A 12075-nucleotide genomic window follows, 5' to 3' on the forward strand; every position below is an offset into this window, starting at 1 on the left:
ATCTCTTCATTTGAGATGGTTTCTCCTGCATAAGATTATTATTTTTCATTATAAAATTTGCTGAAATTTTCATCAAAAATAGGGAATAGATGCTTGACTCAGTACTTTGACATCTTCTAAGATGATCTTTTGATTATTAGTTTTAATATGTTTAAATGAGTTTTTTTTTTTAATGTTCTCTAAAGTTAATCATTTCCTGCTTTCCTGGAGTAAATCTGACCTGATGAGGATGTTTTACTTTTTTAACAAATTGCTGATTTTGACTTGGTAGTATTTTATCCAGTATTTTACACATATGTTCATGACTGAGAGTTTGGCAGACAGGAACAGATTAGACAGATGCAAATAGACAATGTTTGCACACCTCCTTGTCTGGGCTTCTTTTGCTAGTTTCACAACCTTATAGAATATTTTTGGAAACTGCATCTTTTTTCCAATGTTCTGTCACTGTTTAAAATAACAGAAATGGGTGACAGGGGGCTATTACTAATGGGTACAATGTTTCTTTTAAGGAGGATGAAAATGTTCTAAAATTAGCTTATGGAGATATTTGCACAACTGTGTAAATATAAAATTATGGAATTGTACACTTTGAACATGAACTTTATGGTACGTAAATTTTATTTCAGTAAGGTTGTTTTAAAAGGTATTATTTCTCATAAATTTAATCATCTCATCCACACAAATGTCTTTTCCTAGAAATTTTCTTATCAAACTTTCAATTTGTATAAAATTTTACTGATTTGATATATTTTGTTCATCTATAGTTGTGTCTTTTATCTCTTTCCTAATATCAATATTGCCTTTCTGTCTTTGTTTATATTTAAAATGATTTCTTTAGTAACCTTTTCAAGTACACTATTTTCCATGTCTACCACAGGTGAGTTTCTATTTTACCGTTTTTTTCCCTAATTACTTCCTAATTTTTATTTATGTTGGATTATCCTGTTCTTTCTCTAGCTTCTGGCTTAAATTTGCGTGTGTAGAAAAAACAATGAAAAGAAATGGATTAAATTAAAACTATGGTGTATTGCGGGGCTCCTGGGTGGCTCAGTGGGTTAAAGCCTCTGCCTTCGGCTCAGGTCAAGATCCCAGTCTCCTGGGATCGAGCCCCGCATCAGGCTCTCTGCTCAGCAAGGAGCCTGCTTCCTCCTCTCTCTCTGTCTGCCTCTCTGCCTACTTGTGATCTCTGTCATATAAATAAATAGAATCTTTAAAAAAAAATTAAAAAAAAAACTATGGTGTATTGGGGTTATTGGTGACTCTAATTTTTACCATGAGCTTTTCTATATTTCAGATGTTACCTAGAATCAGTATGCATCACTGTTATAAATTAAAAAGAACCACTATATTTAGAAAATCATTTATATGAAAATAGAATAAGTAGGTAGAAGAATTCACAGGAGGGCATTTGATTCATAGGTAACTTTCAAAATATTTGTGATATGGCAGTTTAAGTGAATCTGTGTTAAAATGCAAATCCACTATTTTTCATTATCAAGTAATGTGTGCATAATGTGTCCTCTTACTCTGTCCTTAATTCAACCATGATTATAGGAAAACTTTATTTTTAACTTCTCTTTTATATTCCTTAGATATATATGCATAAACATATAAATATCTTGTCTTTTATAATTAGAATAAGACCCTCAAAAAGGTTTTTAAAATTTCGTTTAGAAATGCATTTGCCTCTGAGAAGGAATCAATCGTGTTTTCAAATGCTATTCCTTCAAAAGGTTGACCTCATTAAATATAAAGTCTGAAGGTTTTATATGGGGGAGAACTGTTAAAATTTTAACTGAGGAATTCCTGTGAAGTCCAGAAAGGAGAGTATGATTCATACCTGGGACCCAAATAGATTCCTTCATATTTTTATTGAGTTGAAGAAATCAGAATATATGAAAGGCAGACCATTCAAGATTCTGAGATGTTGTCAGGTAATAGCAATTTTTCTTGGGAAGATTAATAGACCTCCTGGTTTGAATGTGTGATTTTTCTGCCAGATGGCTCCTCATTGGTTCCTCCAGCCGGCACCCATTTCCCATACCTGCCTTTGATAGTCCCATATGGTTCCACACTCACAAGTTGGGTATGGATTGACGATGGAGATATTTGGGGACATTACTATGTGATTTTACTGAAAGCCACTATTTTACATAGATTTGTATCATAATGTCCTTGTATCAAAAGGGTTACTTTCAAGTAGTCACCTCAAACACAGAGGGATCTGCCATTACAATATCAATATCAAAATAAGAATTTAGGTGACTGCTGCAATCTTCTAGGTGAGAAATGAGGAGGGCTGATCTAATGCCACAGTGACACAAGGGTCAGAACAGACATTAGCGTTGAGAACAAGGGAAACATGACAGGTATGGTGATGGCTTAGAGGTCATACTGCCTATGATGGGCTAGATATCAAAGTGATGCTTAACAGGTTTCTGTCTTAGCAGACAGGTTCTCTGAAAATTGTACTTCTATCAAATATGATAAATGCAGGAACAAGCAGTAGACATAAAATAGTAAGACCAGTTACAGAATGTTCGAGTTTACACTTCAACAAGTGACTGGTAGATACTTAGATACTTAGTCCGGAGATCAGGAGAGTATTATAGACTGGAAATATGAACACAGTTTCATGAAAACACTGTCATAAATGAAATTGTCAGGATAGACTAGCTCAGCTATGGAGAATGAATAGAGTGAGAAGAAAAAATTCCAAGTGGAAATCTTAGGAAATACAAAAGAGGACTTTGAAGCAGACAACAGAGATTGCAGAGTAGAAAAAGACAGGCATGTTTTCCCTCATTCTTTACTTTTTCTCCTATCAATCTTTCTTTTGTGACATCTCTAGGAGACCACATGTATGTTCTTAAGAACAAGGACTCTACCTTGCTTTCCTTGATTTCACAACACTGAGCTAAATGCCTCCATTTCAATATGGGTGTGTTGAAACTGCTGACAGATATTAATCTCTTCCTTTAAATTTCAAGTTAATTTCACTCAAGATTTTTAAGAGGGTTTTGTGGAACCCTCTCAAATGTGGAACCCTGCTCAAATTCTTAAAATTAAATAAACATTCTACTTAAAGTATTTTGGGAAATATTGTATATTATTTCACTTTTTGGAGAATTCTTCATATACATTAGCATAGAAAAATCTCAGAGAAACTCCAAATCATTTAAGATTTTGAAGTAATACATAGTGATATCTTATAGTACAAGTTAGAAAATTATAAACTTTTTGAACACCTAAAAAATTATTTTTAGTTTGTCCTTCACAGAAAGTCTCAAGACATTTACTTGACTTTCTCCCACTAACTGATCTACATTTTGATTAATTTTGTATTCCCATGGAGGACTTCCTAGTTTCATTTTTTTTGTTGTTTGTTCTTCTCACATTATTCTTGCACAGGCAGTATATATTCTTACACCTCCTACCTCCTACTGTTTCTCAATACCAAATGAGTTTAACATCTAGACTTCATCTCAAGATCCCTTATGTTTCACCCCAGCGAAGAAATTTTCATGCTCTGCCATGCCAAATCTAAATCAAAATCAAAACAGATTGCTTTCTTCATCTCTTCACACTAAGCTTTTGTCTTAGTCTTCGTAGCCCTGTGGTTGAAGTTATGTTTCTATGCGATAGTAAATATGGCAGCTCTCTGTTCTTGCAAAGAAAAGGACTTTGAAAAAATGTCTTGGTGCCTAATCACAAGTTTTGTCTTGATTCAAGAGGGTCTTGTCTTTTCTTTGAGGTTTCTATGTAATCTAATTCTGACTTTTAAGAACAAAGAAGGCTTTTGAGAGCTTAATTTTATTATTATTATTATTATTATTATTATTATTATTATTATTATTTTACTTTTACTGTGTTTATATTAACAGTATTTTGGTACCTTAGTTTGGATGAGAAAGGGACACACAACTCTTAATCTATCATATATGGGGCCATTGTGTGTACTTCAATCCTTTAACTCTGATTCAGAATCCAGTGATATCCTTTTAGTTTTAGAATGCAAAGAATCCTACAATCAGTGTTTTTTTTTTTTTTCTTTCTTTGTTGAATGCCTGGTCCTCGGAACATGAAGATGAATGTAATAGTAATAGCACAAAATGTAAAATGCAATGTCAGTATCATTTTTTGGACATACTGTGTTCAACTTAGAGCTAAAGCACTATTTGATCATTTTCCAAGCGTAGATCGGTAACATCTGTAAGGACATTAATTGCCTGACTTTATTTAGTTGGTCTCAAAAAATAAAACAAAATAAAAGAGAAAGCAGAAGTGAGGATGTGTGCTTTTCCTCTCTCACCGACTGAAATATTTCCAGGATAATGATTATGCTGTTTATGCTGCTGCTGCTGATAATGATATATACTTATTGATATTTTCTTTTTAAGTGCCAGAAAGCAAGTTGTTTTTACATAAAATGAAATGCATAAATCTTAAGTATACATTTACTGAGTTTTGACAAATACATCCACTGTGTAACCTAAACCTCAATCAAGATACAGATCCCAAACAAGTTTTTAACAACCCATTTTACAAGTCTCTATAAGCAGTACTGCATCTGCCCTTGGAACATGCTACTTGACATACACTTCTTTACTTTTGCTCTCTCCATCCTAACAAAAGGGGATGGTTTTGACATCCAGTTATTGCTGTAATTTGGCATATTTAATTTATAATACAGTTCTGGCTCTATATTTGTCAAAAATTTTATAGATATTTCTACTTTTAAGAATGACAGAAGTATTATCAGAGACATATATACCAAACAGAGATAATATATTTCTTTGGGGTTGAAGAACTCAATTCTTTGGAATAGTTTAATAAGGAGTAACCGGCTAAATACTTGGATAATAATGGTTTCTATTTCTTACTTAGAATGTACTAGTAATGTACATTGTAAGATTTTTATGTTTATTTTTCAAAGAATATTTCTATTATTGGAATAAAATAACATATAAATGGATATATACACATATTCAAATAATATGTAAAATGACTGGAAACTAGTTACAGGTAAAGATAAGAACTATCACAATCTCTAGATTTAAATGGCTCAAAATCAAAACACTAAAAATAAAAACTCTTTCCTTTTTTTCCTTAAAAAAAAAAGATATTTCTGGCTTAAAGAACAAGGAGAATATTTAGTTTAATTGCATTGTAGCTGTCAGTGATACTTGATGTTACAGAAAAATAGCTATATCAACCCTCAAGACCAAAGCATATTAAAAAAATTACTTTGGTAAAAAATGAACAAACAAAAACAAAACAAAACAAAACCCCTTGCCCTTTCTCACCCCCTACCATGTTGCCAAAAGAACTTATTCAGCAAAGAACTATTTTATCACTTTAAATCAGAAAATCAAAATGAGCAAAAAGCAACTACTTGAGAATATAAAATGGAAGATATTCTGTTCTGTAACAGATTTAATTTTATCCTTGACTGCTAATGGGCAATAAGTTCTAGCTAAGAGTTGTTCATTGGGAGGGGGCGATTGTTCACATGTACTCATCATTCCAGATCCATATACACTAATGCATGATGGCGGTCCATACAAACATAAAGTCATTTCAATTCCAGAAAGTGGCGTGAGATGTAGGTAAACAATACAGATAAACTCTAAATTGATTTGGCTTTGGTTCAAGGTCTCTGAATAGAACTGAACTCTGCCTTCAAACCCATAGAGAGAACAGCTTGCGAAGAGGTGGACTCCAATTAGCTTTTCCTGAATGAGAAATATTAATTTCAGTAAGAGAGAATTTTTTAAGCAGAAAGAAATAAAGATCATGTATAACCTACATTGTCAGAAAAATAAAGAAAATTTTCTGACTCTGTTAGGGTGATAAGAAACTAGGCCACATAGAAATGAGATACAGTACAGTAGCTCTAGTTTTATGCACTATTTTTATTGATATGACATGTTGAGGGGGAAACAAGCATAGTGCTCACATCTTGTAGTATAGGCCTACCTCAATAAAGCTATAATTTAGAGAGGTCCCATTAATGAACCATTTCATTTATTTTACCACTTGGTAAATAAAATAAATAAAATAAAATAAATAAAATCTTTTAAAAAATCAATTATATAATAATATAATTATTCCATTATACATAATAGAATATACATAATATATATATAATTACAGTTATACTGTTGGGATTTTTTTTTCCATTTTGAAAATGACTTTCTTTTTTTTTTTCATTATCATTTTAGATACAGTAAGAAAAATAGTGGGCATCAGTATAAGACTGCTCTTTGGATGCATATTTTATTATCTATTTATTTTATTTATGAGTTTTAATTTAAATTCCAGTTAGTTAACATAGAGTGTAATATTAACTTCAGGTATCAATACAGTGATTCACACTTCCATACAACACCTGGCACTCACTAGGACAAGTGCCCTCTCTAATCCCCATCATCGATTTCACCCATCTCCCTACCTCCCCTCCCTTGTAGTAAACATGCCTTTGTTCTCTATGGTTAAGAGTCTGGTTTTTTTGTTGTTGTTTTTTTCTTTTGTTTGTTGGTTTTTTGTTTTTTGGCTTGCCTCTTTCTTGTTTTTTCCCCTTTGTTTGTTTTGTTTCTTAAATTCCATGAGTGAAATCATGTGGTATTTGTTTTCTAAACAACTTATTTTGCTTAGCAGCCTACTCTCTAGCTCTGTCCATACAGGTTGCAAATGGCAATTTTTCATTCTTTTTTATGGCTGAGTAATATTTTTGTGTGTGTGCATGTGAGTACATATAAACTACATTGTCTGTATTCATTTATCAGACAATGGACATGGGTTACTTTTGAAGTTTGGTTGCTATAATAATAGTGCTATAAACATTGGGGTGCATGTACCCCTTTGATTAGTATTTTTGTATTCTTTGGGTGAATACAATTATTCAATTATCTACTGTAAATGCTTACTTCTAAATTTCATTTATTATGTTGGGACTGCCCTCACTTTCAGCACTTTGTAATCAGAAAATGCGTAGAATTTATCAGTTCTATATTGATAAAACATGCAAAGAAATAAAACTGAGAAATGATAATTCCTAGAAAAATCATGGCAATATTATAAGGTATAGAGATCATGCCATGTCAAAAGGAAAACTGAGATTCTTTTGTACTTTTTTTAAAGAAAGCTCTGACTGGTCACCTCTTTCCACAAGTAACTTTGCATATATTTGCCTGAAAACATGATAAATCTTATACATTATAAGTATTTCTGAAGATTATAATTACTGTTAATTTTAAGAACTTTTGTTGGTGAAATTTGACAAACATAAAAGAGGAAAGCCTGATTTTCTTTCAATATAATACACAATATTAGTTGGCAGAGCTTAAAATGAATATTTCACACATTTATATATAACCTTTGTAAATATATATGTGAGATATATATATGTATATATGTGTGTGTATATATATATGTGACATATACATATATACATATATATGTGTATATATATATATATATATATTTTAATTATAGCAGAATGGTCCAGTATATGAAATCATTCAAGTGACTTTGATAGCTTTGATTCTATAGTTTTGCTTGGTATATCTGCTTTTAGTATTTGATTTAAAAAATGACAGTTAGGGTGCCTGGGTAGCTCCGTGGGTTAGGGCCTCTGTCTTTGGCTCAGGTCATGATCTCAGGGTCCTAGGATCGAGCCCCGCATCGGGCCCTCTGCTCAGCAGGGAGCCTGCTTCCGCCTCTCTCTCTACCTGCCTCTCTGCCTACTTGTGATCTCTCTGTCAAATAAATAAATAAAATCTTTTAGAAAATTTAAAAAATGACGTCATTTTAATAATTATGAATTATTATTTAAGTGGATTATAGTCAATTTTTTATGTTCAGTATGAAGAAAATAACAGCAATAACAATAATTTGTTTTTCTTTTTAGATTTTTTTAACAAAAAATCATTTCACATTATCAACAAAGAATTATAAATGGAATACAAAGATTTTCACAATGACTTTTACGCCCTGTAGCCTAAGGCAGGTTTAAATGCTAAATTGCTATATTGATTATAGAAAAGAATAGATGCTCAAAGGTTGACTGTCTGGGGCTGCTCTATCAGAACATGATTAATTTATCCAGTCTGGGGGGAGTTGGCAAGTTCACTGTGTATAAAAACAGAATTCCTTTAAAACCCTGCTATTTTATTCCCAGCAGCTTGTTTTGGAGTTAGTCTGGTGATATCAGCGAGTCACTGAAGGAGACTAGTCTTCCTTCTACATCGGCCTCTAGTGACTAAGATTACAGCTGAGAATAAACAGGTAAAAATTCCCCAAGTGTCAGCATTGACCTGCAGGACTTATCATCAGGTCATTTTCCAAATAGCACACATTTTGAGTAATGCCATTCAAACAAACAAAAAATCTTTCCCTAGAGTTAAGTTTCCCTCCATAGCACTTAGAACTAGTACTTTCTTTGACTGATTCCATTTTATGCTTATTATTATTTTAGGCCATCTACCTCTCCTTTTATTTCCATGAGAAATCCCAACTCATTTTTATTCACATTAACATTTTCCTCTCAATCTAAATGCTTTCTTATTTTCTCATTAAGAAAAAAAAATCAATTTATGTCTCCCTGGATATAAATACACCTAGGATCATCAAGCTAGATTATCTTTGAAATGAGAAATTTCTAGACTTTCAATGAGAAATTACATTGTTTTCCCTCTCTATTTACATAAAAAATTCATAATCAGATAATCTTAAAACAATTTAAAAAATGTTTGAATGATAAAGAAGTGAAATTTCCTTCAAGTTAGTAATTTCAGCTCACACGATATATGTAACCTTCCTCCTAAAAGTTCATTAATTGATTTTAAAAAAGGATTAAAGAAGTAAAATCTGCTTCAGTACTCAGAAAACTTAAAATTTGTGAGGAACTTCTTCAATAGAACCAAAGAGAAGGAAGAACCAAATAACTTATTCGTTACTCAAAACGTGGGTCACAAAACAAACAAACAAACACCTTTAGATGTGAGATGGATATAAACTGAGGGGAAAAAAAAAAAAAGAAGAAGAAGAAAAAAATCAACAACAATAAAGCCCAAATTCTATCACTTAAGAAACTGTCATATAGATATTTCCCACGGTTTTGTTCTGGTAAGTGTCTAAGAGGGTAAATTCAAATGTTCCTTGAGCACTGAGAAGCTCTTTATGAGACAACCCCAGAAATGGGTCTTTAGTTACAAAAATGTTAAGAAAACACTCTTTTATGAAATGTCAGTGTGTTTCCCAAGAGTCCCTGTGGCGGTAGAAACTGAGTTTGTTCCCAGGTTGTAGTTCCTTGCAAACACCTGTTTACTCTTTAACACCACAACTAGGACATGTGGTTATGGGAATACTAACCAAGGCTACCAAGGGAACCCAGCTTTATGAAAAACTGAGGTAAACCTAGCATACCTTTCTTCCAGTCCAGCTTGGGTGTAGCTGATTGTTGGCATTAGTCAGTATGGCCAAGTAACTTGCTCATCTCTACTTTAAAACATGTTCACTCCATCAAAAGTACTTCTGTCTGACATTTTGAAATTTAAGTTTGACAATCTAGGTTAAAAAAAAAAAAGTAAACCAAAACACTCAGCAATCTAAGAATAGCTCATATTTTCATATGGATATAGGGACTGATATATCTAGAGCTTTAAATACACATTTGAGCTGCATTTTTATGCTGCAAAGTAAATTATAGTTTGTTTGAAAGGGAATACTAGAGTGGAGTGCCTGGTGACGCAGTCCTTTAGGCATTCTATTCCTCCTTTCATTTGGGTCAGAATCTCAGGGTCTTCAGATTAGGCTGCAAGTCCCACCTACCCCCAGCCTCTAGGCCAAGGTCTGGCCTGGAGCTCCTGGCTTAGCCCTGAGTCTTCCTTCTTCTCCCCTTGCCCCTCCTCCACTAATGCTCACAGTCCTGCTTGCTCTCACATGCTATCCCTCCAAAATAAATAAATAAAATCTTAAAAAAACAAAATGAAACAAAAAAAATGGAGTGTTAAGTCAATTAAAAAATATATGGAAGCAATCTTAACATCTCTTTGGAGGTTGTTCAAGTAAAATACAATGAAAAAGACAAATTTAAATAAATTTTAGTTTAGTCAAAAAAATGAAAAGGCAAACTATCACCTGATACTAAGGTGTCCATATAAATTTTTTACCCTTTTCCTGATGAGAGTTATAGGAGGTTCTTTTAATCATTATACTGGGGAAATAAGAATTAACTTGGACTATTGAACGCAAACCCAGATATATGGTCTACCTATTTAATGAGAAACATAAAGTTAGCAAATTTTTTTTTCTCCTATAAAATTAGTAAGAATAAATTGTTGAAAGAGGTACTGAATCTGGGGCAAAAAATCATTTTATATACTCTAAATATATTTGTAACGTGTATTAAACAAATTGGCTTTCAAAGTAATAATGTATCTTTTAAAAAGCTATTAGAGAATTTTCACTTTAAACACATAATTTAATAGTCTCAATAGTTGCTGATGAAAGTAGCTTAAGAATTATTATTCCCATGCTACACACAAAGAACGTAGGAAGAAAAAAATATGTAAGTTCAAATGCTCATTCAGATATTTGGTAACTGAACAAGGCAGGGCTAGAACACTTCATATGTAAATTGACATTCCCTGCCACATCATACTCTAAAAACATTTTTATCTGAAAGCTTATTAACTTTCATAAATGGAATTAGCAATAAACACAAGGAATATAAATCTACAAATTCATCCATTGTTGTAGTGCACATTATAAAAGCACAAATGTTAAATCTACTGGAAACTATGGTGTAGGTTTTAAGACCATGAACTTAGGTAAGTCTGAATTTGGTCTTGTTACTATCAATCCAGCTGTGTAATCTATACCCATAAATCATACATATTTACATAATCGTACAATTTACCTAAGCTCAGACTGAAGTCAGTTTAATGGAAATAAAGCATTTACTCTTAAGATTATGGTAACAATGAAATGATGAACTCAAAGTGAACAAAAACACAGGGTCAGAAACACTGTAAATGTGTCAATAACCATTTATGCTTATTAGCTGATATTATGTAATAAGTACATATTATGACATTTATTTATTTTTCTCCTTTTGATTGAAATGTAACATGCAAAGTATGGAAATATAAAGCCCTCTGAGAGTAATAAAGGAGAACCTAAAGAATTGGAGGGATGCTTTTTTCATGAATTGGGACGCTCATTAAAATGCAAAGAACTAAGAACTGTGAAGACCATCTTTACTAAATATAATAAAGTTAGAGAACTTATACATCTGATATAAAGATATACAAACAGAATACAGTACAGAGCCTGACCCACAAATATTTAATCATTTGATTAGAAGTAAATATGCCACTGAAATAAAGTGAAAAAATAATGTATATATGGCAAATGAGATTGGACCAATTGGATGAGGTTAAAAATATAAAATAAACTTTGATCTCTTATTTATAGGAAACAGAAATGAATTATATCAGATTTACAGGCAAATATGTGTAACGTAGAGAAACCTAGAAAAGAATATAGAATATATTCGTGATCTTAGGATGGGCAAGGACATTCTGCAAAAACACTATCCTTAAAGGAAAAGTATGATGAATTAGACCTCATTAAAATTAAGAAGTTCTGTTCATGAAAAGACACCATTAGGATATATTAACAATATAATTCATATCTAAAATAAGAAAAAATAGAAATTCCAATAAAGTTGAGCAAAATGAACTTAACAGGCATACCACCAAAAAAGAATATTCAAATAACCAATGCATTAACTTTATATTCATGTAATACATCGATGATTTTGTTTCTTGAATTGCATTTTTTTATTTCATCTAAATTTAGGCTTTTAAATTATTAGTTTCTCCATAGAGATAATGTATTTGCGGGGCTCCTGGGTGGCTCAGTGGGTTAAAGACTCTGCCTTCGGCTCAGGTCATGATCCCAGGGTCCTGGGATCCAGCCCTGCATCGGGCTCTCTGCTCAGCAGGGAGCCTGCTTCCCCCCACCCCCCACCCCACCTGCCTCTCTGCCTACTTGTGATGTCTG

The 12075-nt window shown here is 32.5% G+C and overlaps 1 protein-coding gene across 1 annotated transcript in view; it reads right to left on the reverse strand.

The window, feature by feature from the left end:
* The window catches only part of GPC5 (glypican 5), a 1102001-nt gene that overhangs the window by 370317 nt on the left and 719609 nt on the right, over positions 1–12075 (reverse strand). The gene's annotated exons all lie outside the window — the stretch shown is intronic.

The sequence above is a fragment of the Lontra canadensis genome, unplaced genomic scaffold (assembly GCF_010015895.1).
Source record: "Lontra canadensis isolate GAN:19392208 unplaced genomic scaffold, GSC_riverotter_1.0 scaffold26, whole genome shotgun sequence".
Classification (NCBI taxonomy): Eukaryota; Metazoa; Chordata; class Mammalia; order Carnivora; family Mustelidae; genus Lontra; species Lontra canadensis.